Source organism: Benincasa hispida, chromosome 5, assembly GCF_027475165.1.
Source record: "Benincasa hispida cultivar pf3 chromosome 5, pf3_genome.v1.1, whole genome shotgun sequence".
Lineage (NCBI taxonomy): Eukaryota > Viridiplantae > Streptophyta > Magnoliopsida > Cucurbitales > Cucurbitaceae > Benincasa > Benincasa hispida.
Window position 1 is genome coordinate 9,876,409 of NC_143482.1, and position 12,698 is coordinate 9,889,106.

A 12,698-nucleotide genomic window follows, 5' to 3' on the forward strand; every position below is an offset into this window, starting at 1 on the left:
GTAAGTTGATTCTTCACAAATTGCTCATAACTACAACTAGGTCTAAATTACCATTTACCCCTATAGTTATATATAACTCCTTAAATGCTACTAATTCCTCTAACGAATAAATAGTTTATAGTCTAACTATAAACCAAACCTTCGCTGGCCAATGAGAGAGTGATATCTCATTGTTCAAGATCCATAATCAGTTATTAAGGGAGCAATTTATCTACTTTGTTAGTCTATGGGAAGAAGTGAATTTCATCTTGTGTAGTTGTGTTTCCAACTCCCTACTCGAACACATTCCAAAAATGGTAGGCATGTTGAGTCCGTAAAATAGGCCACTCTCACCCATACAGATCAAAAGATTCCCCTTGTAGATAGGAATTCACAACTCACTTAGGATTAAAGTCAAATCACATGTGGTCATCCTAGTTAAAAGTTAGTTTTTACAAGCAACGGTGTTATATTGAGAAACTAATCATTTCGTGGTCCGGTCATATATGAACTCTTTATACAGGATACTCCACTCACATTTCTCCATATGAACAATATGGGTTATATCGTCTGTAACACTTACAACTCATGTAACAGTTACAAAATGGATCATATCTGCAGTATCACCAGGATAAGACACTCAACCTTAACCAAATACTGTAGACGTTTTAGGTTATTACTTGAACATGATCCACTTGTATGTTTACCACATACCGTTCAAGTTACGTGAAACAACCTTAGATCTTAGTTTATTTGATTGAGCTAGTGTTATCTAAATGCCAAATAAAATAACTATTATTTTATTAAATAAATATTTTGTATTTATAAACTACAACATCTATGAGATTTATGTTTTTGTTAGGATTGGTGTCCTAATTTTCCCAATGGTCTCGTAGTTTGTAAACTTGTTGTACACACTGTTATTAATAAAATAAGTGTTATTTTATTTGCATTTACTCATATCCAATAAACTAAGATTCGTGGTTATTTCATGTAACTTAAGCATGTTTGTGAGACATACAAGTGGATCATGCCTTAAGTAATAACCTAAATGGTCTATAGTATAAGGATAAAGGAGAGATACCTTATCTTGGTAACACTATGGATACAACCCGCTTTGTAGATATTTACAAGTGTTGTAAAGTGCTACAAATGGTCTGATCCTGACCATTCATGTGGAGACATACGAGTGGGGGTTTCCTATACAAAGAGTTTATGTAAGACCAGACCATGAGATGATTAGTTTCTTTATATAACGTCGTTGATAATTGAGACTTACATTTCACTAAAATTACCATAGATGACACGACCTTAATCCTGAGTGTTTTGGGAACTCCTGCCTATGAAAGCGATCCTTTGATTAGTATGGGTGAGAGTGACAAGATTGTCAATTCAACAAACCTACCTTTTTGGGGATTCGTCTGATTGGGGAACTGGAAACTCAGTTACACAAGACGGAATTCACTATTCCAAGTCTTGTACATAGTGGTCACACCCTCTCTTTGGAAGAGAAGACTCAGTCATAGTAGGACTATGACTTATTGTTCATTAGAGGAATCAGTGGTACTTAAGAAGTTAGATGTAACTACAGGGAAAAATGGTAAATTGGCTCAACTGTACTTACAAGCGATTTGTAAAGGGTTATCGCACTGTTAGTTGGTTATATGGACATAGAAATATATCTGTAGTGAGAATAGTGCAGCTGCGGTCTTTAATGGAGTGCCCAACAATTAATGGAGTGCCCAACAATTAATGGATGATTGATCTCATGACTAAAAAGTTTAGTTAGTTATTCATGTGTCGTTGGAGCTTCAAACTACAGGTCCATGAGGTCCCCTTGGTAGCTTAATGGGTTCAAGTTGAGAATCAGATTTTGGGTTAGTTTGAAGTGTTCAAATTAACAAGAAGAAATTCAATTATATGTGATATAATTGGTGTGATGCATTAGATACAATAATTGGAAGAATTAATATAAATATGATTTATATTAAGTATCATAAAATAGAAAAGAATTATGGTTTATATGTTTCATATGATGAAATATTAAAGTTGTAGGTTATAAATATAATATGATAAATTGGTTATCATATTTATTTATAATACATTAATTATATGATGATTAATTCTTTTTCTCTAATAACTGATTGAGTGGAAGGTTATTGGAAGTTTTATGGTAACTGTGAGATAAAAGGAAAATTGTTTTCTAAAATTAGTAGTTGATTGATTCGGAAAAATACTCACGGAAATAGGCTATCAAGTGAAAAGAGTTTTTACTAAGCAGTAGCTGTTGAAAGCTAAACGATCGCTTAGAGTTGACTATATGATAGTTACTCAACTGATCATTGCTACACGATTGAGTAGCAAAGTCTATGCGATAGGCTCGTATTTTCTAAACGATCGAGTACATCGTCTTTGCGATAGACAATGTTCATATTTTCCACTTACTCGTTCGTCTACTCGATCGCATACCTCCTTTATTCCTCAATCCAAGATCATACAGAGCCCACAAATTTTGAATTCTCACATCGAGAATACCAAAGTAACTATTGTAGTGGTGTCCTTATTCTGTTCGTGAATCGAGTTAGACTGATTGGGTTCGAGAAGCATCAAGTTGTTCGTGCTGTTGGTGGTCCGTACATTGCATTTGAGTGTTGTTCTGGATGCGTTGGAGACTGATGGAGGGATACTTGAAGAATGGTTCTTTAAAGATACGTATACTTTATCCCTTGAATATCTTATAGCATGCTATAATTTTTGTTTATGCACGACTTGTTAGTTTCCATTTAAGATTGTAATTGTTTGTGTTCATTCAAATGGAATTTGGAACGATCCACTTCCGCTGCTCATGGAGATCTCTATTTTTTATTTCCTTCAATTGGTATCAGAGCCAGGTTGTTCTGATATTCCAAATTCCATTGCCGTATTGAACTTCTTTTATAGTCATGGTAGGTTTTAAGTTTGTTCTACAATGCATTTAAGAGTTAAATGTGTTTGTGGATGTGTTGATGAATGTTTATGGGATGGTTGCCTCTATTTAAAGCTTTCTTTCAGTTTACAAAGTGTTCATTTGTAAGGGCCTCTACGTTTTTGGGCATAAATAACAAGCAATCGAGTCTGTATTCAAAGCGTTTTAAGTTGTTTGAGTCATTCGTAATGAAGTTTTGAAGCATGGAGATGCAGTTCTCATCGAGGAAGAAGACCAAAGGTTGGTCGCATCGTGTAGCATAAGCTAAACGATCGTTGAGATTTGACTAAACGATCGTGTAGAAAAGTTATGCCCGATCGTGTAGTATTTCCTAAACGATCGTATAGCTAATGGTAAACGATGGGGTAAAGAGTTTACTCTATCGTGTACTGTTGACGCTCGATCGCTTGGACGCTTAAGGTAAACGATCGCTTAGAGTATTTGATGCCCGTCGTTTAATAAAAGGTGTGCACACTAAACGATTGTGTAGCTTAGCATGCTTCATCGCATAGTCACTAATTACACGACCATGCGGTATATGATACCTTATGCTTGCTCAGCGATTGTTTAGATGATTATGCTTCACCGCATCATTGTCGTTTACTTGATCGTTTAAGGCTTGCGTTGCACAATTGAGTGGCCTTCATGCTTCATCGCATAGTCAAAGGTACACGATCGTTGTTAAATGATCGTTTATGCTCATATAGCATTGCTAGGCGATCACAAGGATTTGGTACACGATCAAGGAGACGCGATTTTCGCCTGGACGGTTCAAGACCCAGTTCGCCTGTTTGAACCCGTGGATTCATTGCTATTTGTAATAGTTAGCTTTGTTTTTTTTTTTATTATTAAGGATTTTGAGGCTAATTATCCCAGTTCATCAACTTTTATTTAATGTACATGAGATGTATATTAGTTTATATACCATAATGTACGACATATAGATTTAAAACCCACCTTAGGTTATGCATTTTATTCATGCATCATATATTATAAGTGTTATAATATAGTTAAAGGCATGATGAAATTACAAGAAAGCATGCTCATGCATCATGAAATATAAGAGTTATATTTATGCATGCATTAAATATATTCATGCATCATCTTATATTATAAGAGTTATAGTATAAGGGTTTATGAGAGCATGTATGCTTGGTTCATTGCTTGTTGTATAACTGTTGTATAAAAGTAACAATGAATGAATAATGAATGGAGCATGACACTTAGGCTTATTTATAAGAGTTCTATATGCCTTGTATGTGTTGCTTTGCATTGTGGATGGTTTTAGTTGTTTCCTGTTATAAATGTTATAATGGAAATTAGAACTAAAATCAATAAGAAAGAGTTGCATGCGAACTTAGGTAAACTCATGTTTTAAAAGGGTTTTAAAATTAGATTGAGATAGACCTAAGTTCCTAGTTAGATACCTAAGTTTAATATTTTAAATCGGTTTAATAGGATTAAATTGATTTCCATAAAAGATTAAATATGCATTAAATCTATCTATAAGGGACTTTTTGTCTAAGGTGGATTCTATCTAGGCTGGGGTATTTAAGCTAACGGAAACGAAATACCCCTAACTGGGAACCTACCTAAAAAGGTGAATTACATAGATATGCTGCAAGCATGCAATAGTTAATCAAAGACTTCGTTAAAAAATTTAATGAATGATGATCAAAAGTTGTTCAACTTTCTGAAATAAGAGTTACTTTTGGGCAAACCTAAAAAGTTAATTAGTTAAAATCGTTAGCTGTGTTTTTTCTAAGTAAACTAAACCCTAGGTTATAAAAACTCAGTGGGAGGAAAAGATATATATGATATGTCAATTCCACTCACGTTTCTCCCTGAATGTTCATGTCGTGAGATTCATGTTTGGCCTCTGGTACCCTGAGAGTATTCCCCTTTGGATGGTGTTTGCATGAGTCAATATCAAGGTGGACGGAGAGAGTGTTTATAGTAAATGGGTGAAATATGTGTGTGAACATGTCCTGTGGTCTCCTTCATTGGTTTGCACCGTGAGATCTTCTTGCAAGGCCTTGTGGCGCCCTGTGAGTGTCCCCCTTTGGATGGTCTGTGTGATTGGTCAATATCAAGGTGAACTCCATAAATGGATAGGGTCGCTTCCAATCGAATTTTTTCCCTTCCGATTGGTTGCATGGGGATGGAACTCTAGGATCTAAAATGAAGGGTCACAATTACAGGAAATTGTTAAGCAAGTTAATGATTTCTTGACCAAATCAGTGTTGGCTAGTCATTATAGGAATAAGAGTTGTTCTGGTGTTAAAAACTGGTTGAGAGTGTCTCAATTCAGAGGAAGGATAAATTAACTACCCTTTGGTGGCTTTTGTCCTAAACCACTAAAGCATCATTGCAAAACTAGATGTCACATGGTGTTCATTTAGATTTTGCTAAACCAAATTAGATTTTGTTTTAAAGAGTATTTGCTAAGATCTAATGTAGATCAATGTGTTTGTATTTCAACAACATGTATGCTTTTCCGTTAGTTAGTTGCCTCTTTTAATTTGACTGATTACATACATTGGAAAGAGTCTCTTAAAACATATTTCATGGTAAACGACCTCGAGTTTGTCATGGTTGAGGAGTGTCCTCAAGTCCCGACCCTTGATGCATCACGAAATGTTCGTACTTTATATGAGGTGTGGATGAAGGCTAACTCATTGGCCCGACTTCATATTTTGGCTAGCATACCTGATACATTGGCCAAAAGGGATGAGAACATGGTCATTGCACGTAAGATTATGGACTCGTTGCAAAAATTGTTTAAATGTCAGTTCTTACTTTTTGAGCACAAAAGAATGGATGACAAAGAAACCAGTAGTGTCAGTTCCCAAGATAACCTCCAGTCTTTCTTGAATGTCAAGGGAGTACAAGAGAAAGCAATTGTTGCTCACTCTGATGAAGTTCATCGACGAGAATTGTTCTCTGAAATGGAACTTGGAGCTTATTTAGGTTTTGATATTGATCCTACTACTCTCCAGGAGAGGAAGAAGTCTAAAGACAGTAAATGTGATTTATTTGTCTTGGAGACGTGTTTGGTAAAGAATAATGATTATACCTGGATACTTGATTCGGGTACTACTAATCATGTAAGTTCTTCCTACCAAGGATTTAGTTCCTGGAAAATGTTGGAAGAAGGAGAGTTGACTCTTAGAGTCGTTACTGGTGAGGTTGTTTCAGCTATTGCTGTAGGCAGACTGAAGTTATTTTTGGATAAGAAACGTTATCTGTTACTGGATAATGTTTTTGTAGTTCCTCATGAAGGAAATCATACATGAGGATTTCCATGAGCAGCGAAAGGATCATTCCAAATTCCATTCGATATTGAACATACACAATTACAGTACAAGAAACGGAAACTAACAGGTCATGCAACAACTAGAAATTACAAAATGCTGACTAAATAATCAATGGCTAGAATGTACATACCTTTTTGAAGACTCATTCTTCAAACTCCCCCAATCATTCCAATGCGTCCAAAAATAACACCTCAGCCCTTGAACACAACAACCGGAACAACAGCACGATCGCAACGAACACCACACGAACAACGCGAACAGCCAAAAGTCACGAACCCAACGAACGGCCTCTAAAACCTCGATATCAATTGCTTTGAGTGAGGACACCACCACAATGGTTACCTTGGTATTCTTTGTGTGAGAATCTAGGAGTTTTGTGTTCTGTATGATCTTGGTTAGAGGAAGAGACTGGAGGAACAACAATCATGTAGACGATTGAGTAAGTGGGAGATGACACAATCTATCATATAGACAAATGCTCAATCATATAGAAGATGGTAGTCTATCGTATAGCCAATGCCAAGCGATCGTTTAACTACGACCAGCTAAAAGAACTATTGTATAGTTTTAGTCCATGATTTTTTAATCTCTCTACTAGCTATCACTTAGTGAAACAATTTCACCTGATAGCCTTCTCCATGAGTTTCTTTTCGAAAGTATCAACTCAGTCAAATTAGGAAAAAAAAATTCTTTTATCTCACGATTACCATAAAACCACCAATAACCTCTCACTCAAATGGTTATTAGAGAAAAAGAGATAATCATCAAATAATTAATATTATTATAAATAAATATGATAACCAACTTACCATATTATATTTATAACCTACCGTTTTAATATTTCATCTCATGAAACATATGAACCATAGTTCTTTTTCTATTTTATGGTATTTAATGTAAATCACATTTACATTAATCCTCCACTTGATGTATCTCATACATCAACACCAATTATATCATATATAATTGAATTTCCTCTTGTCAATTTGAACATTTCAAATCAACCTCAAGAATTGATTCTCAACTTGAATCCATTGAGCTACCAAGGGGACATTATGGACCTGTAGCTTGAAGCTCCAATGGTACGTGAATAACTGACTAAACTCTTTAGTCACAGGATCCACCATCCGTTAACTGTCGGGCACTCCACTAGAGACTGACAGCTGCATTCTCCTCATTACGGATATATTTTGCGTCCATATCAACCAATCAACAGTGCGATAATCCTTCACAAATTGCTCGTAAGTACAGTTGGGCCAATTTACCGTTATGCCCCTGTAGTTACATACAACTCCTTAAGTACCACTGATTTCTCTAATGAACATAAGTCATTGTCCTACTTTGACTGAGTCCTCTCTTCCAAAGAGAGATCGTGGCCACTATGTTCAAGACCCGGAATTAGCCTTTAAGGGAGCAATCTATCTACTTACCCCTGCTTCGAGGAGGAGTGAATTCCATCTTGTGTAAATGAGTTCCCAATTCCCCAATCAGATAAATCCCCAAAAAGGTAGGCTTGTTAAGTTGGCAATCTGGCCACTCTCACCCATACTAATTAAATGACCGCCCTCAAAGGCAGGAGTTCTCAAAACACTCAGGATTAAGGTCATGTCACTTATGGTCATTTAGGTGAGATGTAAGTCTCAAGTATCAACGACATTATATAAAGAGACGAATCATCTCGTGGTCTGGTCTTATACAAATTCTTTGTATAGGACACCCTCGCTCGCATGTCTCCACATGAATGGTTAGGATCAACCAACTGTAGTAGTTCATAACACTTGTAAACCTCTACAGAGCGGGCCGTATCCGTAGTGTCACCAGGATCATGTATCCCTCCTTAATCTTTATACTACAGACCTTTTTAGATTATCGCTTAAGGCATGATCCACTTGTATACCTCATATACATGCTAAGTTTACATACATTAACCATGGAGCTTTGTTTATTGGATATGATTAAATGCAAAATAAAATAACTCTTATTTTATTCATAACAAGGTGTACAATGTTTACAAACTACGAGACTCTGGAGAAATTAGGACACCAATCCCAACACCTCATATCAAGAGGAACTTAATCTCGGTTTCTTGTCTGATTGAACAAGGTTATACTGTCTCCTTTTCTAAGAGTAAAGTGTTTATTTTCAAGAATGGTATAGAGATTGGTTTTTCAAGAATGGTATAGAGATTGGTTTTGGTTCAATAGAAATTAACTTATATATAGTAAGGCCATTAGTCATAAAAGCCTTACTTAAAACTGAAATGCTCAAAATAGAAACAACTGTAAAAAGACCAAAAATTTCTCCTAAGAAAAATGCCCATCTTTGATATCTAAGGTTAGGTCACATCAACCTCAATAGGATTGAGAAGTTGGTGCAATGTAAACTTCTAAAGGTTTAGAAGAAAACTCCTTGTCGGTATGTGAATCATGCCTTGAAGGCAAGATGACCAAATGACCTTTTATTGGAAAAGGTTATAGAGCCAAGGAAACCTTTGAGCTTATACATTTAGACCTCTGTAGTCCAATGAGTGTTAAAGCTCGAGGTGGGTATGAATATTTCATCTCTTTCAATGATGATTATTCAAGATATGGGTATCTATACCTAATGCAACATAAGTCAGACGCTCTTGACAAATTCAAGGAGTAGGATGAGGTAAGAAGATAAAGACACTACGATCTGATCGTGGTGGAGAGTATATGGATCTTGAACTCCATAACTATATGATAAAACATGGAATCAATTCCTAACTCTCGACCTCCGGTACACCTCAATAGAATGGTGTATCACAAAAGAGAAACAGAACCCTGTTAGACATGGTTTGGTCTATGATGAGTTATGCTTATCTTCCAGACTCGTTTTGGGGATTTAAAGTGGAGACTGCATGTTACATTTTGAACAACGTTCCTTCGAAAAGTATTTCTGAAACGCTTTTTGAGTTGTGGAGAGGCCGTAAAGGTAGTTTACACCACTTCAGAATTTGGGGAGTCCGGCCCACGTGCTTGTGGCTAACCATAAAAAGTTGTAACTGCGTTCGAAAGTTTGCCTCTTTGTAGGCTACCCCAAGGAAATGAGGAGTGGATACTTCTATAATCCGAGTGGGAATAAGGTGTTTGTATTGACAAATGCTATCTTCTTGGAAGAAGACCACATCAGGGATCATAAGCCACGAAGCAAACTTGTTTTACATGAGATTTCTAGTGAGACTACTAAGAGTTCAACAAGAGTTGTTGTACAGACTAATAGATCAACAAGAGTTGTTGATGTCGGTACATCTAGTCAACCATATCAAGAGTTGAGACTGCCTCGATATAGTGGGAGGGTTGCGAACCCACCAGAACGCTACATGGGGTTTGACTGAAGCCTAAAATATCATGTATGATGATGAAGTTGAGGATCCATTGTCTTATAAGTAAGCAATGGAGGATGTTGACAAAGATGAGTGGATTAAAGCCATGAATCAAGAAATGGAGTCTATGTAATTTAATTTTGTCTGGGAACTTGTGGATCAGCCTGATAGGTTTTGTGGATCTACAAGAGAAAACGAGGTGTAGATGGAAAGGTGCAGACCTTTAAGGCTAGACTCATGGCAAAGGGTTTTATCCAGGTCGAGGGAGTGGACTATGAGGAAACTTTCTCACCTGTTGTCATGTTGAAGTCTATCAGGATTCTCCTGTCCATGGCCACATTTTATGATTTGAGATATGGCAAATGGACGTCAAGACTGCATTTCTAAATGGTATTCTTGAGGAGACCATCTACATGGCTTAACCAGAAGGATTCGTTGTTCCAGATCAAGAGCAAAGAGTTTGCAAGCTTAATAGGTCCATTTATGGGCTGAAACAGGTGTCTAGATCGTGGAACATTAGATTTGACAGTGCGATCAAATCGTTTGGCTTTGATTAAAATGTTGATGAGCCTCGTGTTTACAAGAAAATCATCAACAACTCAGTAGCTTTTCTAGTGCTGTATGTGGATGATATTCTACTCATTGGGAATGATGTAGGTTTTCTGATTGACATCAAATCGTGGCTAGCCACCCAATTACAAATGAAAGATTTGGGAGAGGCGCAGTATATTCTAGGGATTCATATCATTCGGGATCGTAAGAACAAGAGGTTGACCTTGTCTCAGGCATCATACATTGATAAGATGTTGATCAGGTACTCAATGCAGAATTCCAAGAGGGGTTTACTAACCTTCAAGCATGGAATTGTTTTGTCTAAGGAGCAATGTCCTAAGACACCTCAAGAGGTTGAAGAAATGAGACGGATTCCCTATGCTTCGACTGTTAGAAGCCTTATGTACGCAATGTTATGTACTAAACCTGACATTTGTTATGCAGTAGGGATTGTCAGTCGCTATCAGTCCAATCTAGGATTAGATCACTGGACGACAGTCAAAACGATCCTCAAGTATCTTCAAAGAACGAGGGACTATATGCTCGTGTATGGAGATAAGGATTTGATCCTTATAGAATACACAAACTCTGACTTTCAAACTGATAGAGATTCTCGGAAATCAACATCAGGGTCAGTGTTCACTCTGAATGGAGGGATTGTAGTTTAGCAAAGCATCAAGCAAGGATGCATCACGGACTCCACTATGGAAGCCGAATATGTAGTCGTTTGTGAAGCTACTAAAGAGGCTATTTGGCTTAGGAAGTTCCTTACAGATTTGGAATTTGTTCCAAATATGTCTTTGTTGATCACTCTCTATTGTGATAACAGCGAGGCTGTGGCAAATTCTAAGGAACCTTAGAGTCACCGAAGAGGCAAGCATATTGAACGGAAATATCATTTGATCGGGGAGATTTTGCATCACGGTGATGTGATAGTCACGAAGATCGCATCGGAGCACAATGTTGTTGATCCTTTACAAAGGCTCTCATGGCTAAAGTGTTCAAGGGTTATCTGGAGAGTCTGGGTCTACGGGACATGCGACACCTTGTCTAGGGCAAGTGGGAGATGATACTGTGGTATAAAGTATGCCCTAGTTTATTGTATATTAGACTGTTTTATGTATTATACATTAGTCTCCCGAGGTATTAGGACAAGTGGGAGATTGTTGGGATTGGTGTCCTAATTCTCCCGGTGGTTTCATAGTTGGTAAACTTGTTGTACACAATGTTATTAATAAAATAAGTGTTATTTTATTTGCATTTACTCATATCCAATAAATTAATATCCGTGGTTATTTCATGTAACTTAAGCATGTATGTGAGACATACAAGTGGATCATGCCTTAAGTAATAACCTAAATGGTCTGTAGTATAAGAATAAATGAGAGATTCCTTATCCTGGTGACACTACGAATACGACCCGCTTTGTAGATATTTACAAGTGTTGTAAAGTGTTACAAATGATCTAATCCTGACCATTCATGTGGAGACATGCGAGCGGGGGTGTCCTATACAAAGAGTTTGTATAAGCGAGATGATTAGTCTCTTTATATAATTTCGTTGATAATTGAGACTTACATTTCATTAAAATGACTATAGATGACATGACCTTAATCCTGAGTGTTTTGGGAACTTCTGTCTATGAGGGCAGTTCTTTGACTAGTATGGGTGAGAGTGGTCATATTGCAAACTCAACAAGCCTACTTTTTTAGGGATTCATCTGATTGAGGAGCTGAAAACTCAGTTACATAAGACGGAATTCACTCCTTCCCCGAAGCAGGGGTAAGTAGATAAATTGCTTCTGTAAGGGTTGATTCCGAGTCTTAAACATAGTGGCCACACCCTCTCTTTGGAAGAGAAGACTCAGTCATAGTAGGACTATAACTTATTGTTCATTAGAGAAATCAGTGGTACTTAAGGAGTTAGATGTAATTACAGGGGAAAATGGTAAATTGGCTCAGCTGTACTTACGAGTGGTTTGTGAAGGATTATCGCACTATTGATTGGTTATATGGGAGAATAGTGCAGCTGTCGATCTTTAGTGGAGTGCCCGACAGTTAACGATGATTGATCTCGTGACTAAAGAGTTTACTCAATTATTCACGTACCGTTGGAGCTTCAAATACAGGTCCATGAGGTCCCCTTGGTAGCTCAATGAGTTCAAGTTGAGAATCAGATTTTGGGTTAGTTTGAATTATTCAAGTTAACAAGAAGAAATTCAATTATATGTGATATAATTGGTGTGATGTATTAGATACATTAATTGGAAGAATTAATATAAATATTATTTATATTAAGTACCATAAAATAGAAAAAGAACTATGGTTTATATGTTTCATATGATGAAATATAAAAACTATAAGTTATAAATATAATATGATAAGTTGGTTATCATATTTATTTATAATATGTTAATTATATGATAATTAATTCTTTTTCTCTAATAACCGATTGAATGAGATTTATTGGAAGTTTTATGGTAACCGTGAGATAAAAAGAAATTTTTTTTCCAAAATTAGTAGTTGATTGATTCAGAAAA